Raw genomic sequence first — 13,535 nt, forward strand, 5'->3', positions numbered from 1 at the left:
CTATTTATAATAACCTCATTACTATTATAAAAGTCAACATTTACTGGGTGCTATCATGCACCAGCTTCTAAGATAATTCCTTAACCTATCTTATTTAGACCACACAACAACTCCATCAATCAAGCAGACAGACTTTCAAAATGACTCACAGTCTGCATGACTCAGACACCAAGCTCTCAATGGATGCCACCCAGAAGCATAAGGCCACACTGGGTCACATGGTCTCTACCTTAGCTCTAGATGTTGCTTGTGTTAGGTTCACCATTAGTAAATGAGGAAACTGAGACACAGAAGGAGAGACATGTGCTCCTAGGTCATAAAGGTGAGCACTTGAAATTAAACTGACTTCAGAATTCATGACCCTTACCTACACACTTCACAGCTCTTAGGAGTCATCCTTGTTCTTTTTTATTTTTTAAAGATTTATTTATTTATTTATTTGACAGGTAGAGTTATAGACAGTGAGAGAGAGAGAGAGACAGAGAGAAAGGGCGTCCTCCCGTTGGTTCACTCCCCAAATTTGCGCCACTGCCTGTGCTGCACCGATCCGAAGCCGGGAGCCAGGTGCTTCTTCCTGGTCTCCCATGCAAGTGCAGGGCCCAAGCACCTGGGCCATCCTCCACTGCCCTCCCTGGCCACAGCAGAGAGCTGGACTGGAAGAGGAGCAGCTGGGACTAGAACCCGGCGCTCACATGGGATGCCAGTGCCGCAGGTGGAGGATTAACCTAGTGTGCCACCGCATCGGCCCCTCATCCTGTTCTTGAAGTAACCAGAGTTGAAGAAATGGAGCACTCACCAGCCACAGTAGTAGCTGAACCACATATAGCCTTACAGTTGGAATCTTCACTTAATACCAGTACCATTGTTTCCACGTCCTAGGCTGGCAGGAATGCTAATAAATTCCTACTCAAAAATTCACTCTAACATTATACCTCCTTTGCAACCTTTCTGAATGCCGTCACCATGTACCATGAAATCAGGTCTTCCTTGGTACTAGGCGCACTTTACATTGCATTGAAATTATATGCATGTTTCCCAGGAGAAATCAGGGATTATGGATTTTTTTTACTCTATACCCCAAATACCTAACCTAACAATATAAGTAAAAGCTTGGCACGTTACTGAATAGATGAAAGAACAGATGAATAACTGGTGTTTCTTACATCATTCAATCACTGTGAATAGGCAGCTAAAGTCACTATAAAAGAAATGTAAATAATAAAATTTGTATTAACCTACATCTTGGGGAAAAGAAATATGTTTATCCATAAAGATTATAAAACCCATTTGCCTCAAAATACACAATGGTATTGTGTTAAAATCTCTATAAAAACATACCTTTTTTTAAAAAAAAAAAAACACGTATTATTAGATTTTTCCTTTCTAAGTCTTCCTGCCCCAGTCCCTGACTTTCCCTTCCTCCATCCCATAACAGCACGCAGCCCTAAGATGCCACTTCATTTATTTAGATTCCATTTTAGAGGATTAGTCATTTACCTAATGGAGTTGGCCTCTCTCATTTGGAAAGCAAACATGTTGAAAGGTAAATACAACTGAACAGATAGAGTAACAATGTCCGGTGGCTGCACCTGCCATTTGGACCATTCTCCATGGGCAATTAGAAAAGTATCTGGCAAATTTCTCTATTTACCTTCTGAAGGTAGACTAGAGAGAGCACTAGAACACGAGTTAGGAAATCTGGGTCACAGCCAGCACTTTGATCTTGAGAGCAGTATATTCATTGGCTGGTCAACTTCGTCTCTGGGTCTAATTTTCCTGACTTTTAAAATAAGAAGGATAGACCCAATTACCTTTAGAGGCCTTTCCAACCTTAAAATTCTACCTTCATTCATATAATAAGTATTCAGTCAACCTCCTGCTTGAGGAAGTCACCGCTGCAAAACAGAGGGGATATGGAAGTGCAGACAATGTATCTTCTGCCCTCATTGACCTACAATCAAATGGAAGTCTAAACATGGGTTAAACATATTTGCTTTAAGACTGTCCATTTAGCCTGTTGTAAATCCTCTGCAAAGAATGATTTGTGTTATTAAGCCCTACAGATTTGGTACCTATATATTTATTTAATTAAACACTTGCTGAATCCTAAGGAAGTTGGAAAACTCTTCCAAGGACAACTGAAAATGCAAACCATAAGTGAGGGGAGCATTTTTCCATGGTGGATATGTCTTTTTTGCTTCTTTTTCTTTCATTAGGTTCATGGAGTTGAACTAGTATTCCAAGTCTTAAAACATAAATCATACAGACTTTTCAACCTCTTACCATCAATTGCCCAAAAAGGAACTAATTGTTAACCTTTTTATGATCCTTCCAAATTCAGAATAAGAACTCAGCTTTGAGAGCTATTTGTTCTAGAAATGGAAAAACTATGGACACTCCAAATTGCATTTGTCCTTGACCCAAATTTTATTTTCTTTCAATTGCAGTATAAAACATTTTCTCAGACTTTAATTTGGCCGGCATTTTTCAAACAGGAACTACCAGAGTAATAGCTGTTATGCTTTCTATACTGAATAAACACTGGGGATATCTTTTTTACAGTAGTTTCAGAGAAGAGTTCATTAATCTGTGAAATATTATTTTTAATATATCACCATGCTTCAGACTGTCTGAAAATTGCTTATTATAGTTTCCAAATTATTTCTTTTTCTGCTGAAAAAGTCTTGGAAGTTCACTAAACATCACAATTTTAATTTCTGAGCAGTCATTTTATCCCACCAACCATCTGTAATAAAGGAAGCATCAGATGACTATTGTCTTCCTAGCATTTGGAATAGAAATAGACAGCAATCAAGTTGAGTTAGGTGATTAAACATCTTTTTTTAAAGAAAAAAGCAATATTTTAGTAGCTACCTTATAAAAAAGAAATATATGGCAATACGAATTTACATACGGAATATATTTGTGGTGGTTCATTTTACAAAAACACTCATAATAAAATTATGTTTAATAGTTTTCTTAATACATTGCAAATAAGTTTATTAGGATAAGTTCTGCTTCAATCTAGTTTTGGTGGCACTTGTCTATCGTGGAAATCATGATAACCAACCTTATTATCGTGAATATTACTCTTCTACTTGCCATTACCTCTTATATAATCATAACTAAACTCTATGGATTTCTATGGGAAATCATTGAATATCTTAACATCATGTAAAATCTTACTATATAATATACCTGAAATTAAATCAAATGGGAGAATAAAATGCCAAAGCAACATACAGTTTATACATGTCCACATACTGTATAGGCCCCAATGTTCATAAAACATTCACACTATCCTTATCATAATCATTAAAAATAATTTCAGTTAAATATTCAGGAAATAATGCCCTGTTTTGTTCAGTGTTCTGCCATTCACATTTTTAAAATCTCCCTGAAAGACATACTGATGTTATAATTACACATTTAATGATTTATAATACCTTTCTCATAAGTAGAAAATATTTCTTTTTCTTACCAAAACTCTACCCACAATATGTTTGCCAATGTACTGGTAATTATTCTTATTACTAGATTAATTTTACTACAATGCTTAGGTTTGTCACTTTTTCCAACTGAAGAGGACACAATAAAGCCAACTGTGCTTTGTTAGAAAAATAGATGTGATCCCTGGCTCTCTGGGATAAGAAGGAAAGCAAAATAAATGTGTGTTAGATCTGGACAAAAGTGGTGCTTCAGGGTAGTGGCTCTCAATATTGGTTTACCATTAGAATTCCCTGGGGACTTTAAAAATACCATTGCACAGTCTACATCCCATTCCAATGAAGTCAGGCTCTCTGGGGCTGCAGCCCAGACATCAATGTCTGTGAAAGCTTCTCAAGTTGATTCCAGTGTTCAGCCAAAGTGAAGAACCGTGGCTCCTGGAGAGGCAGGAGGAAAATAGAAATCTGATCTTGACTGTTACTATGGATCTCATTTCCAGTAGATCATGTTTCTGAAATTACCAAAGAAGTCCTACATCAACAAGGATCTAATAATAATAAATAATAGGCAAGGGCCTAAATCTCAGACCCCATGAAGGCCTGGGTAGATGTCAACTTAAGGGCTCTTCCAGGGAAAAACTGGTGCACTCTCAGGAGATAAGGGCTATCTTATCCAAGCATCTACATCATCATAATGACATCTATGAGACCTGCTCAATGTTCTTTGGTCCACATGTATGTTTGCTTATTTTTTATTAATTTTCAAAGATTTTATTTATTTATTTGAGAGGTAGAGTTATAGACAGAGAGAGGGAGAGACAGACAGAAAGGTCTTCCATTCGCTGGCTCACTCCCCCAAATGGCTTTAAAGGTTGGAACTGAGCCAATCTAAAGCCAGGAGCCTGGAGCATCTTTCAGGTCTCCCACATGGCTGCGAGGGCCTAAGCACTTGGGGCGTCTTCCACTGCTTTCCCATGCACATTAGCAGGGAGCTGGATTAGAAGTGGAGCAGCTAGGACTCGAACCGGCTCCCTTATGGGATGCTGGCATTGTAGCAGCTGCTTTACCTGCTATGGCACAGCACCAGCCCCATAGGTTGGCTCATCCAGGTATGTTTGGATGTGAGAGTGGGGTGTGATTATTTTCTTTGCGTGTGCTACAGGACACTTCTTCCATGTTTAGCCTCAGCCTCTGAACACCTGTTCTATTAAATATTTGTCAGTGCTAAGTATACATTTTCATCTAAGCAATTTCCAGATTTCTTTGAAAAAAAAAAAAGAGAAGTATCAGGTATAAATCTGATCAACAATAGTGATACAAATATAGTATAAAAATACTATGTGGATGAATACTTAGCTTAGCTGTGAAGACACCAATTAAGATGCCTACATTGCACATCAATGTGCCTGGGTCCAATATTTGGTTCCAGTTGCTGACTCCAGCATCTTGCTAATGTGTATCCTGCAAAGCCATGGTGATAGTTCAAGTAACTGAGTTTCTGCCACCCATGTGTGAGATCTGGATTGTGTTCTTAATTTCTGGGTTTTGGTCCCAGCAGGGAGCCTTTGTGGGCATTTGGGGAGTGAATTGGCAAATGGGAGCTTTTTCTCTTCATCTGCCTCTTAGCTTCTCAAATAAATAAACAATAATATTTTAAAGCTATTCCTGGGATAAGAGTTCAGTGTAGCAGTTAAAACACCACATATGACACCTGCATCCCTTATCAGAGTACCTAGGTTCAAGTACAACCTCCTCTCCCAATTCCAGCTTTCTGCTAATGTACACCCTAGGAAGAAGCAGGTGATGGCCCATGTAATTCCTGCCACCCACATGGGAGACCCAAACTGAGCCAGTTCCTGACTTTGACCTGGCCAGTTGTTGCTGGCATCTGGGGAGCAAACCAGTAGATAGGAGATGTTCTCTCCATGTCTTCTAGAAATCTATTCATTGTGACAGACACACCATCTTTAAACTGACATTTCTGATAAATAACTGAAAATAGTTCCAAAAACACATGAATGTCTCTATAGGTCATTATTTAAGGTAATTTAAGAAGTAAATATGCCATTTCACTCCTTAAAAGAGTACATTTAACAGTAGAGAGTAAACAGAAGCAAAAACAAAACAGGAAATAAGATATTGTATTATCCTATTTGCAGCAACATCAGGGACAAATGTAATCAATCAATGTCTGAAATGAATAGAATTGTTCAAGTAATCCAAGAGCACTGATAATCAAAATGTAGTTGACAAAACTTGAGCCCTCCTCCAACAGTATGAGAAGTACCTAATACTATTATTTTAAAGCAAGAAAAATTAACTGGAAACAGGCACTGAAACACTCACCTAGTAAAGACAGATGAATGCAAAATTCATTTTTCATGTGAAAATCATCCCAAATGGAGAGAGTTATTTGAAAAAATAATGAGATAACATGAATAAATTCTTAGTTGAAAGTTAGGGCCACATTAAGCAATTGATATTAACTATTATTTCTCAAAAAATTGAAAGATATTGTAAATATTAGTAATTTTAAGAACCAAATTCTAGGCCAAAAATCATTGTCCTATAAATATTATTTGAATGGAAGTATCTGTGAATCAACGAAAAATGTGTACAACTTGGATCCGACATGGGATGCATATACAAACAGCTATTGGACTGCATAGTATGTTAGCTATTAGGTGCCTAATGTCTACTTCCAAACCACTGTGATTCAAGGCCCTAGAGGAAGAGGACCTTCCACCTAAACCAATACGGAGACTAGTGGAATGGAACAATACAAAAGCTAGAGGAAAGAGGTGGCCCTTGAGTTAGACCTTGGAAAAAGTCGTAAGGACCAATATCTGAATGAAGGGCATACAAGTGTGATGCACGTGAAACATCAAAAATGTAGCCAAAATAGGAAAGACTTCACTTCACTTGTCCAAATTTTTGACAACACAAAAGTGATCAACAGTAATTTGGTTGCTAATCAATTACTGTGGGTCATCCCAAAATTTCAAGTTGGTTCCAGCTGAACAGATTCTGCCAAGTCAACCAAAATAAATAAATTATTAAAAGCCAAAATATGGAAGCATGCATGTAACTCCACAAAATTTTCTCTTCAAAAGATTGAACAGAAGGATGCCATGTGGTTGAAGATGTCAACTCCCTCATTGCCAAATGAAATTGGTTGGTCAAATTCTTTTAAAAGAACATAACTGAAAATCAAAGTGACTTTTACTGAGGGAAGTTTGGCTACATAAACATTTGACACATATTAATTTACCTCTTTGTCAATTAATTGTATTTTAAGAGTTCTGGATTTTAGGCCGGCGCCGCGGCTCACTAGGCTAATCCTCCGCCTAGCGGCGCCGGCACACCGGGTTCTAGTCCCGGTCGGGGCGCCGGATTCTGTCCCGGTTGCCCCTCTTCCAGGCCAGCCCTCTGCTGTGGCCAGGGAGTGCAGTGGAGGATGGCCCAGGTGCTTGGGCCCTGCACCCCATGGGAGACCAGGAAAAGCACCTGGCTCCTGGCTCCTGCCATCGGATCAGCGCGGTGCGCCGGCCGCAGCGCGCCGGCCGCGGCGGCCATTGGAGGGTGAACCAACGGCAAAGGAAGACCTTTCTCTCTGTCTCTCTCTCTCACTGTCCACTCTGCCTGTCAAAAAAAAAAAAAAAAAAAAAAAAAAAAAGAGTTCTGGATTTAAAGGATTTGAAAAAATACCAGAGTGTATTCAAATGATCTTATGCCATATGACTATGTACCATATGTGACCAAACTTAATTAAACTGATTTTGAAAAGAGAAGTCATTGTTTGCCTACAGTGCGGATATAACCCTTGGAACCTAAACATTCCAAATATTGGAAATGAAGTCATAAAAGTAGTTCAACCGTGCAAAGATTTAATATCTTTTTAAAGACATAGACCTGGGAGAAGGGGATTATCTGTTCATATGGTCAGAGTAAACAATCTACTTTTGGGCTCAACAGATGGAGGCTTTGAATTGGGGTAAGAGAAAGAAGAGAAGAATTAAAAATGCAAAGCTTAAAATGACTATTTGAACCATGTTTTTAAGAGCCTTTTTCCATACTCTCTGTGAGTCCAGAGGCTCAGTATCATAGGCATAAGAAAACAAAAACAAAAAAAATTCCCCTGATGTGAAATGTCTCAACCTATATTATTTACTCATTAATAGGCATGCTTTCTTTTAAATATTCATGGTTAATTTTTATAAAATTTAAGTTAAGCAAGATTACTATAGCTTGTGATTCTCTGATTATAATGTTATTTCAGTTCTTCTAGTGTTTTATCTTTATAAAGCTACATTTGCAAGAAATCAAAAACTTATATGATCTTTTAAAAAGGACCAATTGCAAAATCAATTAATGGCAAGAACTTTCAAGCCCATGAATTCTTAAGTATGTCAAGTGATGGCCTTTTTCTCACTATAACAAACACCACTTCCTCACAGGGCCGGTGTTGTAGCTGTATGGAACACTTGCATTCCATATCGGAGTGCTGGTTTGAGTCCTGGCTACTCTGCTCCTGATCCAGTTCCTTGTTAATGTTCCTGAGAAGCAACAGTACTTGAATTCCTGCCACTCATGTGGGAGACCTGGATAGAGTTCTTGGCTCCTGGTTATAGCCTAGCCTAGCTCCAGTTATTGCAGATATTTGGGAGTGAATTAGCGAATGGAAGTGCTCATATTTCTCTCTCTCTCTCTCTCTCTCTCTCTCTCTCTCTCTCTGCCTTTCAAATAAATAAATAAATCTTTAAAAACATTTTTAAATTTTAAAATTACCATTGTCTCCCCTCCAAAAATTATCAGTAATCTCATCAGTTAATATTTTGTGTTAATGTTTAATCACAATGACACGGGGCAAACACACTAGAAACGGAAGTATTAGAGCACAGCATAAGACAACAAAATGATTTGCAGTTTTTCAGACTCATTTCTTTTTGAGAAAATAGAGCAACACAGGCTTTTCATTGGTTCTAGACATAAAACAATTTGAACTGTGGTGAAAAAATCTAACATCCTTTGCCTTTATGTGAAGGAAAACTTGGAGACAGAGCCTCTATACAAATGTCCTTAATGCAAGCAAAACCCAGCTCCCTTAGCCCAAGGTATTCTTTTCCATCCCTTCGCATTAACCACTTACCAAAAGGCACTCACTGAATTGTGGGAGTCGTTCAGTTGGCCCTGCAAGATTCTAATCCCCGATTTAAGGATTCATTTGCTTCTCTAATAGATAAAACCCTGTTGGCCAGTATTGTCTTGGGCGGGGGGTGGGCGTGGGAGGGGAGATTGTTAATGGAATCCCGGGTCTGGTGCTGAACATAACTACCACCTGCATGTAACACCCCAGACTTCTCCAGACTTACTAAAGCCCACTTGGCCACCATAAAAATTCTCTAAAGAGTACAGAATTGCTGACAAATCAAAGTACCTCTGACCAACAGCGAATGTTTAATTGAATTGAACATTCACTCTCAGCCCCATTTTCAATCTATAAAAACCTTCACCCCTAAGTCCTCAGGGAGCCTGGAGAATTAAGTGACAGCTGCCCAGCTCCTTGCTCTGCATTGTGCCAATAAATACCTACTTACTTCCACCATCCCAGTGCCAGTGACCGGTGCATTGGACAAGTAGACCCAACTTTGAAGGTTCTACAGCAACATCTCCAAGTAGTTTGGAGGGAGATTGTCTTGTAACAATACAATGTGCCATAAGCATATGGTTTATGAGGTCAGAATTTCTTGTGCCATTTCAGAAAGGAATTATTCTTCATTCTATGAGGCAAACAGGTTTACATAGTCTGAGGTTGAAGTAAATAAGTAGAAATGAAGTGCTGATCCTTTGTTTCCCATAAATACTCCTAGGCCAACTCCCCTCCCTAACTTACCAATCCTTCTCTTTTCTGGAAATTCTGTCTTTAAGTTTCACCTTATCCATTAGCTTCTCTAAGAGATGCTTTCTCATTGCACCTAGCCTAGCTGGGCCAAGTTTCCTAGCCACTCTGTCGACACCTGCAGAAATGGACTGCACTGCAGTGGTTGGCTGCTTCTAACTGATCAGGTAGCCATCACTGAACTAATCTAGACTCAGTTATGAAGAAGAGTTAATAGGTATTAAGTGTTCAGTAAGGGCCATACACTGTCCTCAGCCCTTCTACCTGAATTGTCACCCCATCCTCCCGATAATCCTATCAAGTATGCACTATGATTATTCTTACTTCACAGATGAGGAAACTGAGACTTGAAAAAGGTAAGGAATGAACCCAATGACATGTTGATAATTGGAGGGGGGAGAGGGAGAGGGAGAGGGAGAAAGAGAGAGAGAGAGAGAGAGAGAGGGAGAGGGAGAGGGAGAGAAAGAGACTCTGAACTCAGACCTCTCTGATGCAGTCTGTTCTCTTAATCAGTGTGGTGCACTTCTTTTCCTGAGGGTCTCAGTCTAGTCTAAAATGTCTACAACACATATATTCAGAATTTATAATAGAAAAGAAACCTCATATTCTTCTCAAAACAACAAATCAAATTTTCTTATCAAAGGCTGAGCCACTGTACTCATGCAGTGAACTGTCAGCATACACCACCATTATTCATTTATGTTTATGGAAACCAATGATTGTATTTAACACTCACAGTTCAAACATCATGACCTGATATTGCAGTAAGTCTATAATAATATACTCAAAATAATTTGATTTAAACTATCTATACAAAAATGTTCAGAGCTAAACAATAATGCAGACAATAGAGTTAAGTCAAACCAAGGTAATTATTCATTTAATGGTTCTATGTGAAACAAATTGAAATTTTTTCAATTTCAAAAATAAATTGTTTTCTTTCAATTTTTAAAAATACATAACTGTGTTAAATATTTTCTGATCCTTTTCAGAAACATAAAACATGAGATTGGGATAATTATGATGTTTAAGGAAGTCTTAAAGAAAGTGAATTTTCAGTTGCTTTGAGTCGGCCTCTTTGAAATTTAATAGAAATGGAACAGATGAACAGGCATTTGGCTCTGTGACTAGATGCCACTTAGGAGGCCTGCATCACATATGGCAGTGCCTTAGTCTCAGTAACACTTCTGATTCCAACTTCCTGCTGTTCACCCTGGGTGATGGCTCCAGTGCTTGGGTCCCTGTCACCCTAGTGAGAGATTCAGATTGAGTACTCAGCTCCTGGTTTCAGCCTGGCCCAGTCCTGGCTCTTGTGATCTTTCTCTCTCTCTCTCTCTCATAAATTAAAAAAAAAAATAATGTACATTTTCTGCAGCAGGTGATCGGCACAGGAGTGCCCAAGTTCAAGTCTCAGATCCACTTTCAATAACAGCTTCCTGTCAGTGCACACCTGGGAAACAGCAGGTGATCGCTCAGGTACTAGGGTCTCTGCGGCGCAGTGTTCTGAGCTCCTGGCTTCAGCCTGGTTCAGCCGCAGCTGTCACAAACATTTGGGGAGTGAAATAACAGATGGACGATCTTTGTGTCTCTCCATCTCTCTCTCTCTCTCTCTCTCTCTCTCTCTGTGTGTGTGTGTGTGTGTGTGTGTGTGTGCCTTTCAAATTAATAAAACTTTAATAATAAAAAATAATTGGCTGGCGCAGTGGCTCACTAGGCTAATCCTCCGCCTGCGGCGCCGGCACACCGGGTTCTAGTCCCGGTCGGGGCGTCGGATTCTGTCCTGGTTGCCCCTCTTCCAGGCCAGCTCTCTGCTGTGGCCAGGGAGTGCAGTGGAGGATGACCCAAGTGCTTGGGCCCTGCACTCCATGGGAGACCAGGAGAAGCACCTGGCTCCTGCCTTCGGATCAGCGCGGTGCGCCGGCTGCAGCGTGCCGGCCGCGGCGGCCATTGGAGGGTGAACCAACAGCAAAAGGAAGACCTTTCTCTCTGTCTCTCTCTCTCACTGTCCACTCTGCCTGTCAAAAAATAAATAAATAAATAAAAAATAAGTTTGATTTAACATTTTGCATACAGCTATTAAGCTCCTTCTAATGTTCTGGATACATTTTATTCTTTAGGAATACAGAGATTGCACCTCCAAATTAGTTCGCTGCACAGTAGGTCAGAGAAATCATAACAACAACAAATACAATACAATGCGTGCTGACAGAGAAATGGCAGAAGTGTGCAGGAAGCAGGGAGCTCTAGGAGGTTAGCACTGGGGTGAAAAGACTTACAGTGACCCTTTCGTTTTGACCAAATTGCTAATTTGTTTTATTCCGAATTACATACACAATCATTTAAGAATACAAATATTATACGGGCATATTAAAACAAATTTTACAACCACCAATATAATTGTTAAACCGGTTGTCTTATTTTCTACCATATGTGTTTCCTATTTCTGCTCCCTTTCCTAATTAGGAGTTCTGTATCTACATTGTGCACAATCTTTCACCCACCCCAATTGAGCTTCTATTTTCTGTCTCCTGCAGGTAACCATGTGAAAACTCACCATCAATTTGTAATTAAAACCAGCTCAAGCTCTGCATATATTCCTCAGGGTTGACTCACTGGGAATGCATCCTCTGAATCCTTGAATACTGATGCTATTTTGTGTTTTTATTACCAGTTTTGCCAGATATAAAATACTTGGTTCCACGTTTTTTCCTTAAACATACTAAATGCCATATTCCAGTTCTAGAAAGGACTGACCTAAAGCTATATGCACAAAAGAGTCTGTTGATAAGTTGATAATTCTTTTTGTTTAAAGATTGATTTATCTGAAAGGCAGAGAGAGAGAGAGAGAGTGTGTGTGTGTGTGTGTGTGTGTGTTTGTGTGTGTGTGGAGAGAGAGAGAGAATCTTCCATCTGCTGGTTCACTCCCCAGATGACTGCAACAAGTGGGGCTGGGCCAGGCTGAAGTCAGGAGCCTGGAACTCCATCTGGGTCTCCCATGTGATTATAGGGACCCAAGGGGACCCAAGCACCTGGGGATTTTCTGCTGCCTTCCCAGCTGCATCAGTAGGGAGCTGGATTGGAAATGGAGCAGCCAGGACTCAAACTGGTGCCCGTATGGGATTCTGGCATTGCAGGTGGCATCTTAATCCATTGTGCTACAACAGTGGCTCAGGGTAATCAATTCTTATTTTCCTTATGCTATCAAACTTTTTTGACCTAGTACCCTGTAAGATTTTTCATCCTTTTAAAAAAATTAATAACTTTTCCATTGTATCTCATGGTATTATCTATTATGGACCTATATTCTGAGGTACATAGTGCATATATTCAACATTTTAAATATTAAAGTTTTAAATATTTTTTATAATGAGGGAAATCATCTTAACATATAATTATTATAGTTTATTTTCTTTTCTGCCTTAATTTTCTTTTTCATGGCTCCATCTATGTATAAGATCTTCTTTGTCCTTCTCTGATATTTTCTATTTCTTTTCCTTTTGTTAAACAATTTATTTGAAAGGCAGAGCCACAGAGAAAGAGAGTGAGAGCGAGAGAGTGAGAGAGAGAGAGGGAGAGAGAGTGCTTCCTTCTGCTGGTTCACTCTCCAGACGGCTACAAAGGCCAGGGCTGGGCCAGGTAGAAACCAGGAATATCTTCCAGGTCTCCTCTGTGGGTGGCAGGTGACCAAGCAATTAGGTCATCCTCTGCTGCTTTCTCAGGCACATTAGCAGGGAGCTGGATTGGAAGTGCAACAGCCAGAACTCGAACAGGTGCCCATATTGGATGCTGAAACGGGAATCATAGGTGGAGGCTCAACCCACTGTGCAACAGCACTGGCCCCACAACTTTTGTCTTGAATTCCCTTTCTTTCCTCATTTCTTTCTGATGAAGAAAAAAAAATCCCTCTCTTAAAAAAAAGTCTTCTATTTTTCTTAAGGTACTAACTCTTGGTCATTCTATTCCTTTCTGAATATTTTCTTTTTTTTTTTTTTTTTTTTTATTTATCCTTTCTGAATATTTTCTAAAATGTTACTATTTGTAAGTAAGGGCAGGGATTGGGAGATGGTTTGGGAAGGACACCTGGGCTGAGTGTGGATACAGACTAAGAATACGTGGACCAGAATCTCCCCATAAGCAGAACAAGAGACCAAAATCAACTAATTCTACTCTTACTCTGGAGTAAATAGATT

The 13,535-nt window shown here is 39.5% G+C and overlaps 1 protein-coding gene across 10 annotated transcripts in view; it reads right to left on the minus strand.

Annotated features, from left to right (window-relative positions):
- The window catches only part of C11H12orf42 (chromosome 11 C12orf42 homolog), a 325,319-nt gene that overhangs the window by 60,652 nt on the left and 251,132 nt on the right, over window positions 1–13,535 (minus strand). The gene's annotated exons all lie outside the window — the stretch shown is intronic.

This window comes from Oryctolagus cuniculus, chromosome 11, assembly GCF_964237555.1.
Source record: "Oryctolagus cuniculus chromosome 11, mOryCun1.1, whole genome shotgun sequence".
NCBI classification, from domain to species: domain Eukaryota; kingdom Metazoa; phylum Chordata; class Mammalia; order Lagomorpha; family Leporidae; genus Oryctolagus; species Oryctolagus cuniculus.